Source organism: Montipora foliosa, chromosome 1 (assembly GCF_036669935.1).
Source record: "Montipora foliosa isolate CH-2021 chromosome 1, ASM3666993v2, whole genome shotgun sequence".
In the NCBI taxonomy this organism is placed as follows: Eukaryota; Metazoa; Cnidaria; class Anthozoa; order Scleractinia; family Acroporidae; genus Montipora; species Montipora foliosa.
The window spans coordinates 67,474,068-67,487,568 of NC_090869.1; the positions used below are offsets into that span (position 1 = coordinate 67,474,068).

At 39.9% G+C, this 13,501-nt stretch overlaps 1 protein-coding gene across 6 annotated transcripts in view; it reads left to right on the plus strand.

The window, feature by feature from the left end:
* The first annotated feature begins 1,415 nt into the window (after positions 1-1,415).
* The window catches only part of LOC138006035 (gamma-aminobutyric acid type B receptor subunit 1-like), a 48,631-nt gene continuing 36,545 nt past the window's right edge, over positions 1,416-13,501 (plus strand). For 2 of the 6 annotated variants that reach the window (XM_068852215.1, XM_068852221.1), the window contains exon 1: positions 1,416-1,683. The gene's annotated coding sequence lies outside the window, so the exon portion shown is untranslated. Of the gene's footprint in view, positions 1,684-3,086; positions 3,229-11,777; positions 12,188-13,501 lie in introns of those variants that run through there. The other 4 variants (XM_068852201.1, XM_068852230.1, XM_068852193.1 and 1 more) reach the window with 3 other exon arrangements.

Sequence of the window (13,501 nt, forward strand, 5' to 3'; positions counted from 1 at the left end):
CTTTTCATTAACCCATACAGGCCTGGCCAAACGGATCCAACATCATCCAACATTGTTGGACGCTGTTGAAAAGTGTCGAACGAGGTGGTCAAACGAATGCACCAGGCTGGATCCAGAATTTTGGACTCAAGGGCCTGGAAACAAAATACTTCCAGAATCCTTAGAAAACAAACTCCCGCCATGTTGGCGTTTTCAAGTTTCTTTTAAATTATCAAGATTCACTCTCTATGATAGCAAGAGGATGGCTGTTCCAGAATCTGGGAACTGCAACAGCAAATGCCCGGTCTCCAAAGGTCTTGCAACATACAGGTGTCAGTGATGAACCTTGAGAAGACCCAGGGCGTCACTGCGTAGGGAGTAGCGTCCAGGGGTCTTGACTTGCAAAAGATCCTGCAAATACATTGGCGCCATGCCCCTGAGAGCTTTGAACACAAGAAAGGCTATCTGTTCGAAGAGAGATTGCTTATGCTTTCGTCGCTCAGACATTCAAGACTTTGCTGGTTCACCATTCCGTAGCTTAAACTGACATGCCAACGCGCGAAACATATGCAACGAATCAACCATTACCATGGATACCGATAGCCGCAGCGCACGCGCGCGTGCAACACTGTTGAATGTGATGGCCGAACCGTGAATGCAACACTGTTGTTCATACCTTAGAACAAAAGAAACGTTGGATGATGTTAGAGACGATGTTTGATGGAAATCAAACTTCGTTCAACAAATTTCAACGTCATACAACATGGTGGCCAAACAAGTGCAACATGTTCGATTCAACAATGTTGGATGAGGTTACACTAACATGTTCAGTGGACCCGTTTGACAAGGCCTTAACGGCAAGAAACGTAATAGTGCACGAAAGGAAAAAAAACACTCTACTCTTCGAAGCCCCCACACAGTGTCATTCTTCAGTATCACCAGTCCCCCAGTTCCCGGTTATTTTTTTAAGGATATGATGATGATGATGATGATGTTATAACAGAGTTTGCGATGTCTTGCCCTTTGCTTGTAATGTAAACGTCCTGTTTGTGTTGTAGCTTGCTGCAAAGAAAACTCAGCAGATGGGTAAAATAAACAACTAACTACTGCATTTTCCTTCGCATTTATTTATTGAATTGTCCTTTGAAAATAGTCGGAAATGGCATTTCCGTGACCCTAAATTTCAACATTTTCTGGGGAGCATGCCCCTAGACCCCCCTACTTTAGAGCGCCTTTGGCCTTCGCCCCTGGAAACGGATTCAACTTGAGCCTGGATTTAACCATGGAGATGTTCGAGAAGCCGCTGTGGGGATGGGGTAAGTGTTGTACATGAAATGACTGTACCTCCATCGGGTGGACGGGTGGAGTTAATTTGACCTCGGACCCAAGCTCCGTGCCCTCATCGGTGATCAGTTGCTGTTAAATTCATCAGCTATCGTGGAATCTGAAGCAGAAAATGCTCATTTCCAGCCAAGTGCGTGGGGATTTTTGACGAAGAAACATTCACGGGGGGTTCGCAAATGAGGTGGCTTTAGCTTTGCGTGAAAAATCTTGGCTGGGATGGATTTTCGAGTCGCAAACCGCCTCTGAGATGACAACGGTCGGAATCGTAGTGTGCAGCCTTGACTTCGTCTTAGAACATTGAAAACAGGGACTTCCCGAAACTGTAAGATAATCTCCTAAAGGCACAAGAATACACCAGAGGTGAGTCATTTTGATTTATTTTATTGATTGAAAGTTAAATTGAGCATTTTTTAGGCTTCAGAATCGACTGTATTTTATTTCCCATACAAAGTCTTATAATGCGTTTAAATTCACAACGGTGACACGAGCTTGGGCTGCCTATGATTACAGAAAAGCCCCGATAACGCTGTTGTATATGCTGATAGAGTTCTTATGTACGAGAAAAAGGCGCTTTTGATACTTGGCCCTAACACACCTACTGAAGCTACCAGTGTCTTGCACGTCGTTGGATATTACAAAAAACTTATGGTAAAAAGTTTAGTTTCATCAAGCAAATACCATCGATTTCACTAGTCCGTTTACCATTATTTTGTTTCCGATCTTTAATCCTACTGGTTGAATTCTAATCTTCAAGGTCAGACAGTGAGTGACACGGTCAATGTTTCAGTCGTTAACTTTGATCAAGGACTAGTGATCCCATGCGAAACGGTAAACGACTGGGTTCCCCACTGGGAACGACCGTTTTTGTTTAAATTATTGAGAAAAAAATTATTGTTCACAAGGAAAACAATCAATATCTAAAAAACGTCATTTTTGAGTCTGCTTAAGAGTAATTAGTAAAAGGAGAAAGGTGAGACTGATTAAGAATAAATTTAAGAGAATATATGTTGGTTACATCTCGAATTTATCAAGCTTTTAGCAGTCGGCGCAGCTGTTTAAATACACAAAGCTTTCTCAAGCAATTAATGGCTCAGCCGATTATTTGCTTTTATACAAAATACTCGTTGTTAATCTGCCTCTATATAAAGATTACACAAAGGACAGAATTTTGAAAATTGCATAGAAAGCACGCAAACCTATTTTTCCATGATCTAAACTGTATGACTGTACAATGCTACCTTAAGAACTCTTCTAGCATTCCACTCGTTCGGTCGTAGCCTTTGTAACTATGTGAGACTTTACAATACACTTCATAAGAGGCTATGCTTCCTTGAAACCCGCATCCGAATAGGGTTGTTGAGAGAGAAAACAAAATCGGAATGAAAAAAAAAAAAGAGTATGATCACCGGGTTAAAATGAGCAAAGTTGACACTTCAACCGCGTCTGAAAACTGAGGCAGGGTACATTTGGGCCACTTCTGTAAAAAATGAGTGAAAAAGATTGCTCTACTTTGTCAAATGTCAAACGCACGTCGATTAGTATCTCTTTTGAAGATTTCAAATTCATTTCGGTTTTTCAGGTTAACTGGATTTTTAAAATGTGTTCATCTTCCCACTCGTTCGTGGCATGAAGCTTACGTTGCGTGTGGTTTTTGCTGATAAATCTGTTGTTTAATTTATGAGCTGTTATCTTGTGACTTTAAAAATTAAGAGCTCTAAAATTAGTATTACACTATTTTTTTTTTTGTAAATAAAATAAAGGAACGAGGAGAAACATTTAAAAAATTACCTGAGGGAAATTTGCGTGACGTCGTAGCCTCTCCTAAAATTGAGTAGGTCAAATAGACTCTGCCTTATAGCCATTTAAACGTGGAAAAGTGGCTGATTTACTTTTACTTGCTTTAAGGTAAGAAAACTTTATTGCGGATATGTTTTTAGGGATCAATTTAATTGAAAAGAACCTCCCCGGTCGATTGTGTCATGACGATGCAGTACGAACTTATCTCATTAAGGTCTGTAACTATGATTAGCGAAGCGGTAACTATCCGTGACAAGTGTTTAAAACTAGGGAGCTTTCATTCCAGAACGAGTTCATTTGTCTTCATTCCACTGATCTCTACACTTCTTTCTGTTGTGAGATACACAAAAAAAGAACATTTCGGAATGAGTTCATTCCGGTCTTCAATCCGATTACAATTCTCATTCTGGTACGACATTTCATTCTGGTATTTTGCAAACTAGCGTTGAGGGAAGTTACAAAACGCAAACGGTTTTTGTTCATTTTCAGGCAATCAACACTCCTCGATTTCGTTCTCTACCACAAAATGGCCTTATTCACTGTGATAATTTTACTCTTTTTAGCGCATATGTTTTTATTGCGGCCGATTTACACGGAACGACTTTTATCGCATGCGACAAACTTACAAAAGGCTTACTACTTGTTTACGATTGATTGTCCTGTACGTCAGGGAAAATGTCGTAGTATTTTAAAACATGTTTTAAAACTTAGAAATTCAACCTTGCCTTATCACAAGACGATAAACCCCTCCCAACTGAAAATTTCTGAAAAGACAAATCTTCAGCTGTTCTAATAACTAACTAAACTAAAATCTGAAAAGGATCGATAATTCTTGATGACGTCACATGAAAACCAAGAATTGATACCCCAATACATCCTTGAACGGAAATGTCATAAGCTATAATTAAGAATATTACAAGAATATTTTCAGCCTAAAATCGGCAGAAAAATAGGAATATTCAGCCTGGGCCGGAAAAACAATATTCTTACAAAAAAGAAAGAGTGTATTATAAACGCGATCTGGTGCTTGCGGTTGATTGAAAACTGCCTTTTCTTGCTGCGTGAGGTGGAGGCAGCTGTTTGACGTCAGGCAGGGAAATGTACGGGAACATCTTTGTAAATTCGTCGGCTAAGTTGAGAGTTATTCTTTGATATTTCAAAACGTGAACATTTTACTGATGGTCCTGTCAACTTGTTTCTGTAAAATTTTCTAGACCTTTCCTGAGCAGATATAATAATATAATTATTAGGTTCACACCACTGTTTTTTTGATCCAAAGGTTCAGTGATCAATGCAAAATGATTATTATTGTTCCTTACTTAAAACTGGTATTTTTTGGACCTCTGTCAGCTAAAAAAAACCATTGCTGTTCATTGCTTATAGACTAATCGATTTCCGTCTTCTTTTTGTAATCCAATAGCAACAATGAGGATTGAATCGAAATGCCTAACCATGAAAGCGAGACGTTTTTCCCAATGTTTAATTAATGAGCAAACTATTCTCAGTATTAATACTGGAAGAAGAAAAATAATTTCTCCGTAAAGGAGGGCTGACCAATGTTTCAGAAACATTCTTCTGAAAAAAACCTGGTTGCCTGAGAAATTTTTTTGTAGGCAATTGGTTTTCGCTGTTTCGTGTTTCGTGTATTTCACCTCTCAAAGACACAGCTGTTTATCTTTATTCGACGTTTGGAATTCATTTATTTCTACGTGTGTGACGGTGTTAGCAATGTCCCGAAACGTTTGAATGAGGGGGAGAAGACAGTGGAGGTCATGTTTCAGTTCTCACCACTCGGGAAATGCTTAGTCACAAGTTAACACTTTATTTTGGTAAGAAGGTTCATTCTTGGGTTGCACGTGACGTCATGAAAAAATAAAATACAAAACTAAAGAGCCTTTTGAGTTTTTATCTTGATTAGCTACAAGAGGTGTTAAAAATATATCTCTTTGCATGTTTTCAGCTCGGTACCGTGCTTCGTTTCGAAAATAGAGCAGTTTGAATTTCAGAGTTTTTCACAGTGCGTGACATGTTGACGGCTTTCGAAAAATATGCCAGTTGCATAAAAACATCAATTTCCCTCGTGTTTTTGTGGCCTAAACAGCCAATATACTAGTAGACGTGTCTATGCGAATGTTTTCTAGTTCATTATACAGCAGGGAGTGTTAAAGACAGCCAAACTAAATTCCATTTGTCTCTACAGGTTTCCGGCCGCCATGTTGGTGTACTTCAGCGGTACACCAACATACATACATACATACTTTATTGCAACTCCCTAAAGAGGGTTTTTCAGTTACAAGTTAAATAAAAAATACAAAGAACAATAATTGATATATAAATAAGAATAAATAAGCAATTAACTAATACAAATCTAAATTATGTGTTTTCCTAAATTGATAAAATTAAGTTAAAAGTAATTGTTTGGTCAGTTTCGATTTAAAGGCCTTTACAGAATTTACATTTTTAAGATCATTACATGGCGCCTCCATACTAAACTCTACAAATTTGAGTTTAAAATTTCGCCGAATAACTCAAGTACGGAATATCGCACAGCCCTGAGACTTGGACCCGTTGTTTATTTATTCCTCTTCTATAACATTTCCATTTCTTGACTCAATGTTTTAAATGGTAAGCGATTTATGTTTCCTTTACAACAAAATTATAGACTTGATTTTCACTTAGGACACCAGCACAAAACGGAACGTGATGCATGCAAACAAACAAGATAGGACAAGGATAAAAAAAAAAATCCCTTTCCTAGAGCTTGGTAATGACTGCTAATGTCGCGATGCAGTTCTAAGAGAAAACGAAATTTACGAATGAATGTGTTTGTTCTTCTAAGTTTAAGCAGCTCATTCTACTAGTGTTAACGCATTAGCTTAGGCTTCTTGATTGCTGCCATGTTCACTGGAAGAATCACAATTCTAGGCTTGTTTGTCCATTTGTTTCCCTATTACAAATCACGCTGTAATCCAGGGGAGACGCAAGGCTACTACACAGTCGAACGAAGAGCTACCCTACTTAAACTAATCACCTTCTAGAGGGTTTAACTGCAGCATTCTTTTTGGGTGCTCCCTTGCATAGATGCCAATTATGTTATCTAGGTCCAATGTGATGTCTGTGTGGACATGCAAAAGAATCCGTGCGGACAAGCGGTCTGATCCTGTACGGCTTCGTTTGTTAGTTTTAATCTCCTTCAAAGCGGAATGAGCTCTTATCCACAGTTGCTGCAGACACTGGCAACATCAGCGTCAAGCGGAGAATTTGTGCCATGTTGCAATTGGGGTAGAAAGACACACTGATTTCGGTTAAGGTGTTTTCGATGGTTGATGGTGGACTTGTTACCCCTTGCCATTCTCTTTTCCAGAGAATAAGTTCCTGTTTAAAGCTGTATGGTGATGGCAGGTCTCCGCGGAAGAAATTTTTAATGACCACCTCATCCTCCCTTTGAAGGTGTTGAACGTGGCAGGGTAGCAAATGAAGGGTCTTCATCGCTATGGATGTTGCGTGAGAAAATATTGAGCTTAGATCCATGATTAGATTATCTAGGTAAGGGATAAAAACTGATTACATGAAATACTCAGACGCAGAAACAGCCACTACGTTATTTCTGTGGGTCTGTTTGCCACATTTTCGAGGAACTGATAGTTCTACGTCAACGCTATTTGCCATTGCTGTGGCTTTTGTCCAGATGCCTTGGAATGCTGTTTCTGATGTCTTGACTTTCTCGTGCTTTTCAGTTCCTGCACAACAAGCGACACTCTGTTGTAGGCGGTGATCACGTCTTGGCTTGGCCCTTGTAGTAATAGGCTCAAACCTCTCAAAAAGTTTTAAAGTAAAGGTTAACATGAAACGCAACAATCCACCTACTGCTACAAAGTTGCGTCAGAAGGCCATGAGCTTCAGTGACAGACTTCGAATCCCAGTGTCCGTTCCCTGAAGATATGGATGCAAGGCTATCAATAAGAAATTCATGAAGTAGGGCGATGCCTTGAAGTGCGACTTGTCGGTCAACCCATCTTGTGTCGCATAACATTTTCACTTTCTTGATTCTTCTTTCAGGTACTTCGCCTCCTGTCTGATTCTTTTCACGACTAATAGCTGAGATACACTCCTCTAGTTTTCTCTGCTTTTTGGGTGAATACTTGTAGAAAATCCCTACCTGTTTGACTGTATCGAGCATTACTTGCATTTGATGCAGTTGCAGGATTTAGTAACTGCAAGATTGAGAGATCATGGTTCATGCAGTAGTAGTATTTAGCCTTGGGGTAGACTTGCTTGATTCTTGCAGCACAGCCTTTGTTAGCCCCTGCCATGTTACCCGCACCATCATATGACTGATATTTACAGTTTTTCATGTCAAGTCCAACCTGGTCGGTTTTCTGTACAGTTTGTCTGGCCAGAGCCTTGTCTGTGACCTCTTTACAGTCAATAAAATCGATTAACCTTTCCACAGGCTTATTGTTCGCCAGGTATCGAAGAACAGCTCCGAGCTTCTCTTTGTTGCTAACATCAGTCACCTCATCGGCTTGAACTCCAAATAGAGGACCATGTTGTTGCGCCTTGACTTTATCAATTATTTTGCCTTGAATATATCTTTTTATACAGAGCAAGAGGTCGTTCTGGGTTGTTTTAGACGTGTATTTTGCGTTCTTTGCACAGGTTTCCAGGTGCTGCTTTAAGACGTGATCTCCAGACTGACAGCAGAGCGAAAGTGGTGAATTCAGGGCAATCTCTTGGCGGCCACAAAATTCTAAACACCTGAGTATAGATCGTAAAACCTCTCTGTTTCTTTCCAATTGCTCTTTATCTTCTTTAGCTTTCTTGTCCAACATGAGATCAACTCGAGATGCTTTGTTGTCCATAGTTACAACAAAATTGCTCATTAAATCTGCAGAGGCTTTATGATAGCTGCATACAATACTGTTTCAATTCACCGGTGGCATCCTCCCAGATACTGTACACCTGCGTGATGAGAGTTTTTGCACGCCCACCAGGTGTACTTTTAACTGGAAGGAGAAGACAAGCTAGGCAGAACACACCATCTTCTTTTTCATCATTGCAAATAAACTCAAACTGGGTACTGGTAAAGGTACACCTTATTTAACGTCAGAAGTTCCTTTACTCTCTAGAGAATATTCTCCCAGGAAGCCGACGGTAAACCACTGATGCTGGCAACAGCGCCGTCTAACACCTGCTTTCTTCTGTTTATCTTTGTACGCCTTGCATGAGTGGAAAACTAAATGATTCTGGAGGGACTCTGTTTTTGATCAATTTGTGCTTCGTTTCATCATCACGGTTGATGATTTCTTGTGCAATTTTTCCTAAAAGGGAAAAGCTTTCCTATGAAATATTATGCACTTCTGAGCTAAATGGCTTTGATGGTTCAGCATCGTTCGTTTACCGTGAAATAATTGATACCTTCATGTTTAGACGATGAAGTATTGAGGTTTCTGTTGTCAAAAACGTCCTCTTTTCCTCTCTTGAATATGTCATTTATCTTTGATTGTTTAGACTTTTGTGTCTTCTCAGGTGCTTGCGAAACTTCCCCCTCTTCAGTAACAGGACGTTTGGCTTTGACAGGTGCTTGCGAAACTTCCCCCTCTTCAGTAACAGGACGTTTGGGGGTCCGTGATGTTGTTCTTGAGCGGGAGTTTCACATTTAAATGGCGAACTTGGCGTTGATGCCTTTTCTCCATCCATGCTTTGTCTCTGTGGTAGAGTTTCGTTAAATTTATTTGGCAAGAAAACGAAGTGATTGGGTTGAAAAGGAGCATTCGGGGTATTGTCTAGGTATCCATCCCTAGACCAGAGAACATAATTGTCCGGCATCTTCCCGCTTGTCGATACCCTTGGCCTGAGATGTAACCATTCAAAAGTGTCCGTATTCCTTTGTTACAGTCTGAGTAAGCCACATAGATTCTTCTCTGAAGGGGGGAGGAGAGGGCCATTACATTTAGCAGTGTGTTCCATCGCCCACTATGACATGCTAAAAGAGCTTCTTTTTCCACTGCCTTCTTTCTGTCTTTGGTCTGGTATAAAATGTTTTCGCCTTCATCCGATAACAACATGACGTTGTTGTCGTTTTGAGAAAACAGCGTTATGGTTGAATTATTCCCACAATGTGCCAACTTCGGGTGTGTAGTATAGAAATCAGCTTGACTGTACAACTCACAAGCTGTTATCAATCGAAGCGGTCTTCCAAAGTTTTCGTTTCCTGAAAGATGGAAATTAGGGAAAAACTTACGTTTCCAAAAAAACGTATAAAGCGTACGAAAGGCGAACAAACAAAGTTAACTAAAACGACTAGAAAAAATTATTTAGTCGATGCTGAAATGATTTTTTTTAAGCTTAGGGAAGTCGTTTGTTTTTCGTTGATGCGTGTTGTTTGTTGTGTTGCATGTTGTGAGAGATAAATACCCGCTCCTCTGGTCAAAATGTACACAAAAAGCAACAATTGACTTATGGCCAGGGAAACTGCATTGTACAAACAATCTCCATTTCCTGTTGTAATGATTGCTCTGAGGCTTTGGGGCACATCATCTGGCAAAGACATTCTGCCATAGTATCGTATATGTTGTCCCCTGTAGGAAATTTCCACTCCATATTTGACTTGGAGGCAATCTCTTCTGACAAGTGGAAATAGAGCGACTCTATGCCAGCCATGTAATTACAAGACATCAGTTGAATTACCCGTCTGGAAAGCATAGTGATGATGGCAACAAGCCTTTGAGAAAAATAATGTAGTACGTGAATTGGTAATTAGGTTAGGACGGATTACTTTCTTCAGTTCGTGACTGTAAAGGAAGTCACGAAAACATATAAATGCATATATGGAAAAAAAGGATTTTGAACAGTTAATTTGCTATACAGTACTGTCAGTCGATCTACGAACAATTTTTATGCTCAGCTTGCGCATTATTCAATAAAAAATCTCTCCAAGTTAGTCACGCAATTCGTTGGTTTGCGTGACAATTCACAAGAAGTTTAAGACAGCTGGAATAAAGCAAGAGTTTTCGAGCGCCTCAAATTCACATTTTCGACATCCATTCATTGGGAAAGGAAGATATTGTGTTTCTAATGGTTTACCTATTAAATCAAATTGACTAGATGTCTCAAAACGAGATGCTTCCGTGAAGCATATACTGGGTTGCCTGTGGTACGTGGTACAGAAAATCAGAAGGCACTGAATTGTGTAGTATTGAAATACAGCATTCCAGTCTCCGAAGAATAACAAATAAAAGAGAAGCGAGAAACATTGGCTTCTGGGCTGACATGTTGATAATTTTCAAGTTCCCTCACAACTTCTTTCCACCACAAGTGTGCCCTCTGACCATCTGACTGCTTTGTAATACTAAAATTCACTGAAGGTAAGCCCTTTCGGGCGGGGTTAGTGTCAGGATGGGAGACCACAACAATAAACCCCTCATAAAACACAAGCATCTGACCGAAAATATTATTAGCGCTAACAAATGCGAACTCAGCAAGGTAGAGATTTTGTTAGCTTGCTTTATGCAAAACAAATATTGATGAAAAAGCAAATAACTATTGATACACAGTTTTTAGAAAGAGCAGAAGGAAGTTTCCGGGACGGTCGATCGAGAATAAAATATTAATTTTGAACCGTGAATATAGAATATAAAAAGTTACGATCAGCGACAAACATTTTGGGAGATTTTTGCTATGTTCAAGTAAATTGCAAAATCGAAAGTGACATGGCCGGAATTCAGCGGGCGCCGTGATTAAGTTACCGCGGCATGTTTACTCGCCAAACAGTGAAGCATCTGTGTCAAATGATGGCAAGATACCGAGTTTTTGTAAGTTTCTTTTTCTGTCAAGTGTTATAAAGTTTGACAATGAAATGAGCGAAGTCAAAACAAAGATCACAATCGCCCAACTCTTGTTTATGCAAAGTCAAAATTTACTCTCCAAGACGCGTACGACGTTATTTATCACCAGGTAATTCCATCATTTTGGAAATAGCAGCTACTTTATTATTCATCTGCGTCACAATTTTTCACTGATTTTGGGGCTCATTTTGTTGAAACTCAAGCACGCTTCCAACAGGCCTGTGAACCCTTCCTGCTTACAGAGCGATACTAAAAAACTTCTCCCATATCACATTTCAACCTTAAGCTCGAAAATTCAATACACGACATGATATTATAATTCACAAAGGCAGAAAATACCACAGAATCCTTTTCCAGCGAAAAATTTATTGAAACAAACAACATATTTGCTCTTAGAGGCGAAAACCTCTTCTTATTTCATCGCGTGCGTGAAGACAAGAAACTCAATCGTGTCAAATTACCATGTATTTCAGGTAAATACAGCTCACTTTGATTTCTTCTCGACGGGCGATAGATTGTTGTCGAAGTCCATTACTTGTCGCTTTTACGATTCCAGGTATTTGTTTTCACCGCCTGCCTAGTTTATCCAACTGACTTTCCATTATTGAGCTCCATAAGGGTATATTTTGTTTAAAGATCCACTAAAACGCCATTCGCGTTACATGCCTTTCGACGCCATTGCAGGTAAAGTTTATCATTCTACTGTGTCCATCAGAGAAGTCTACGCATTTCCACTACCCTCTCTATCCTAAGAAAATACGAGCAGAAGGCTCTACAGTCAACTCCCGCGTTGCGGACACCTCGCTATTACGGACACCCCGCTATTACGAACAGCAGCTAAATCCCCGGCGAAAGTTACAGACGTTTGACTGAAATAAACTCCCTCTATTACGGACTCTCGCTATTACGGACTTACGGACACTTTATTCGGTCCCAACGTTACAATTTTATTGTTTTCTCTCTCGTTATAGCGGACACCGAGCAGCATCTTGGAAAATTTGCACACATATCAAGTCTATTTTTTCTGCTTTTTTTATTCATAGAGGGGAGTTTAAGTTGCTAATGAATTTAGTCTCCTTGGCGACAAAGTGGGGGAAGTTGCAATTCAAAGGAGAAGTACACAGAGCTGATTGGAACGATATTTCAAGGCAATGTGATAACTGATGCAATCACTAGCTGATGTTCAGGCTTTTCCTTGAAAATAATTTTTTTTAGATAAGGTAGGTTACTGTACTTCAGTACATTAGGAAACCAAAACGATGGTGGACATTGCTGCAACATACGATGACTGTTTTTTACGTACCTAGTACTGTACACAAAGGGTACGTAACTCCTGTTCTGTTAAGTTCTTTTGTTTGTAAATAAAGTTCTGACGCTCTTTGCGTGCGACAACGGGTCTGAAAAAGTACTGGAGTTAATGAAAATGAACACACCTGTGACCCCCTTCTGTAAATATGGTTTAAAATAAAAATTTTCACGCACCCCGCTATTACGGACTCTCGCTATTACGGACACCAAATCGTGGTCCCGAGGGTGTCCGCTATAACGAGAGTTGACTGTATGCACAAAGACACCACTTAGCAGGGTAGTGACAGGCAAGACTTTTACCGACACGGAAAATAAAAATAATAATAACTAGACCCTCCGTGAGGGTACACTGGGTTGCCTGTGGTACGGGCACCGTTCCAGACAATTTTTTTCAAGTTGGGCGGTCATTAAGAAGTCATACCAGACGAGGCCCTTTGGCTCACAGGTCCTCACACGTTTGTACGACGAAACAGACGTGTCCTTGCGTAATATGTAGCTCTAACAGTGCAAGATATTGTTTTGGTATTGTCTATCATTGTAGTGCCATGGTAGAAGTCTTGGGTAAATAGTCTGAGAAGACATGTGGTTACTAGCAAAGTACTGAACCCAGAAAGATTGAAGAAAATAAATGGGAAGTGAGAAACATTGCTTCTGGGCTGACATGTTGATAAACTTCTTTTGACGACAAGTTTAAGCGTGCCCTCTGAGCATCTGACAGCTTTGTAATACCAAAGTTCACTGAAGTTAATCCCTGTTGGGCGGGGTTAGTGTTTGGATGGGAGACCAAAATAATATACCCCTCATAAAACAGAAGCATCGGACCGAAAATACTATCGCTACCAAATGCGAACTCAGCAAGGTACAGATTTTGTTAGCTTGCTCTATGCAAAAACAAATATTGATGTAAAAGTAAATAAATATTGATACACAGTTTTTAGAAAGAGGAGAAGGAAGTTTCCAGGACGATCGCTCGAGAATATTACATATTTACGACATGAAAACAACATTTATTTTGAACCGTGAATATAGAATATAAACAGTTACGATCAGCGACAAACATTTTGGGGGATTTTTGCAACGTTCAATTTTCACGGTTATTGTGCGTTTTGGCTGCACAAATAAATCGCAAAATCGAAAGTGACATCGCCGGAATTCAGCGGGCGCCGTGATGAAGTTACCGCGGCATGTTTACTCGCCAAACAGTGAAGTATCTGTGTCAAATGATG